Source organism: Arachis hypogaea, chromosome 12 (assembly GCF_003086295.3).
Source record: "Arachis hypogaea cultivar Tifrunner chromosome 12, arahy.Tifrunner.gnm2.J5K5, whole genome shotgun sequence".
In the NCBI taxonomy this organism is placed as follows: domain Eukaryota; kingdom Viridiplantae; phylum Streptophyta; class Magnoliopsida; order Fabales; family Fabaceae; genus Arachis; species Arachis hypogaea.
The window spans coordinates 62,265,563-62,268,493 of record NC_092047.1 but is presented as its reverse complement, the minus strand read 5'-3'; the positions used below and the strand labels follow the sequence as shown (position 1 = coordinate 62,268,493).

The following is a 2,931-nucleotide window of genomic DNA, read 5'->3' as shown; positions in this document are numbered from 1 at the left end:
TTCCATGAGAAATTTAGATGATTTCTCCATGAGGGATTATATGTGTTTCCATAGGATTCACCCATGTAATTCACCTCTGCTATTGCAGGGTTCTCAGCATAAGCTTATTCTTCAAAAGATGCCTCTTTAGTACTGTTGGATGATTCCTTCAATCCATTCAGACTATGAGAGATCATATTGACTTGCTGAGTCAGTATTTTATTCTGAGCCAATATGGCATTCAGAGTATCAATTTTAAGAACTCTCTTCCTCATAGGCGTCTCATTATTCACAGGATTCCTTTCAGAAGTGTACATGAACTGGTTATTTGCAACCATGTCAATGAGTTCTTGAGCTTCTGCAGGCGTTTTCTTTAGGTGAATGGATCCACCTGCAGAACAGTCCAGTGACATCTTTGATAGCTCAAACAGACCATCATAGAATATATCCAGGATGGTCCATTCTAAAAGCATGTCAGAAGGACACTTTTTGGTCAGTTCCTTGTATCTCTCCCAAGCTTCATAGATGGATTCACCTTCTTTCTGTCTGAAGGTTTGAACATCCACTCTAAGCTTGCTAAGCTTTTAAGGAAAAAAGAACTTGGCTAAGAAAGCCGTGACCAGCTTATCCCAAGAGTTCAGGCTATCTTTAGGTTGAGAGTCCAACCATACTCTAGCTCTATCTCTTACAGCAAACGGGAAAAGCATAAGCCTGTAGACCTCGGGATCAACCCCATTAGTCTTAACAGTATCACAGATCTGTAAGAATTCAATTAAGAACTAAAAAGGATCTTCGGATGGAAGTCCATGAAACTTGCAGTTCTGTTGCATCAGAGAAACTAATTGAGGTTTAAGCTCAAAATTGTTTGCTCCAATGGCAGGGATTGAGATGCTTCTTCCATGTATATTGGAATTTGGTGTAGTAAAGTCACCAAGCATCTTCCTTGCATTGTTATTATTTTTGGCCATGTCTCCTTCTTTTTCGAAAATTTCTGTCAGATTTTCTCCAGAGAGTTGTGCTTTAGCTTCCCTTAGCTTCCTCTTCAGAGTCCTTTCAGGTTCAGGATCGGCTTCAACAAGAATGTTCTTGTCCTTGTTCCTGCTCATATGAAAAAGAAGAGAACACAAAAGAAAATATGGAATCCTTTATGTCACAGTATAGAGATTCCTTATGCAAGTATAAGAAGAGAAGAATGTAAGAAGGAGAAGAGGAAAAATTCAAACACAGAGAGGGGGATGGGGTTCGAATTTTTGGGTGGAGGAGAAGTGTTAGTAGATGAATAAATAAATAGAAGGAGGTGAGGAAGAGAAGAATTCGAAAATTTAAATAAATAAAATAAAAATATTTTAAAATTAAAGTTAAAATTCGAAAATTAAAATTGAAATCAAATTAAATTAAAAATTAAAACAATTAGTTAAAAAAAAGGGAATTTTGAAAAAGATGAAGGTGATTTTCAAAAATGAGAGAGAGAGAACTAGTTAGATAGTTTTGAAAAAGATAAGAATCAATCAAAAAGTTAAGTGGTCAATTGAAAAAGATTTGAAAATCAAATTTGAAAGATAAGAAGTTAGAAAAGATTTTGAAATTGATTTCGAAAAAGATGTGATTGAAACTTAAATTGAAAAAGATTTGAAAAAGAAATTTAAAAAGATTTGATTTTGAAAATTAAAGTTGATTACTTGACTAACAAGAAACTAAAAGATATGATTTTAAAATTTAAAGATTGAACCTTTCTTAATAGGCAAGTAACAACTTAATATTTTTGAATCAATCACATTAATTGTTAGTATTAAATTTGAAAATATGAAATAGAAATAAGAAAAAGATTTTTGAAAATCAATTTGAAATTTTCGAAAATTATGAAAGAAAAATGAAAAAGATTTGATTTTTTTTGAAAAAGATTTGAAAAAAGATAGAGTTTTTAAAATGAAAAATTGATTTGACTCATAAGAAACAACTAAATTTTAAAAAGTTTTGAAAAAGTCAACTCAAATTTTCAAAAATTTATGAGTGAAAAAGGGAAAGATATTTTTTTTATTTTTGAATTTTAATAAAGAAAGAGAAAAAAGGAAAAGATATCTTTTTGATGTTTCTCTCTCTCTCTTTTTTTTTTTTAACAGCAAGAATGAAACAAAACATGAAGAATTAAGATCAAAACCAAAAATGCATGCAAAAACACTATGAATGTCAAGACGAACACCAAGAACACTTTGAATGTCAAGATGAACACCAAGAACTTATTTTTGAAAAATTTTCAAGAAAAGAAAACATGCAAGACACCAAACTTAAAAATTTTTATTCTTTAGACATTAATAATTCAAGAATGCATATGAAAAACAAGGAAAGACACAAAATAAGAAAATATGAAGATCAAACAAGAAGACTGGCCAAGAACAACTTGAAGATCATGAAGAATGCAATGCATGAAATTTTCGAAAATAATTTTTTTAGAAAATTAAAAAGATGCAATTGACACCAAACTTAAAACTCGACTCTAGACTCAAACAAGAAACACAAAAAATATTTTTGATTTTATGATTTTATAAATTTTTTTTTTGTTTTTTGAAAATTATTGTGGGAAAAACGAAAAAGAAATTACATTTTTTTTAATATTATTTTCGAAAATAAGAAATAAAAAAGCTTAAAAATAAAATAAAATTACCTAATCTGAGCAACAATATGAACCGTCAATTGTCCAAACTCGAACAATCCCCAGCAACGGCGCCAAAAACTTGGTGCAAAAATCGTGATTGTTCATTCCTTGGTAACGGCGCTAAAACCTTAATACGCACGTTCATAATTTTTTTTCTTTTCACAATTTCGATACAACTAACCAGCAAGTGCACTGGGTCGTCCAAGTAATAAACCTTACGTGAGTAAGGGTCGATCCCACGGAGATTGTCGGCTTGAAGCAAGCTATGGTCACCTTGTAAATCTCAGTCAGGCGGATTC

General features: G+C 31.3%; 1 non-coding gene across 1 annotated transcript; it reads left to right on the top strand.

Annotated features, from left to right (window-relative positions):
- The first annotated feature begins 446 nt into the window (after positions 1-446).
- Positions 447-554, top strand: LOC112731785 (small nucleolar RNA R71). The gene has a single exon (XR_003167544.1). It is a non-coding gene; the product is annotated as a small nucleolar RNA R71 (small nucleolar RNA).
- The last annotated feature ends 2,377 nt before the right edge of the window (positions 555-2,931 follow it).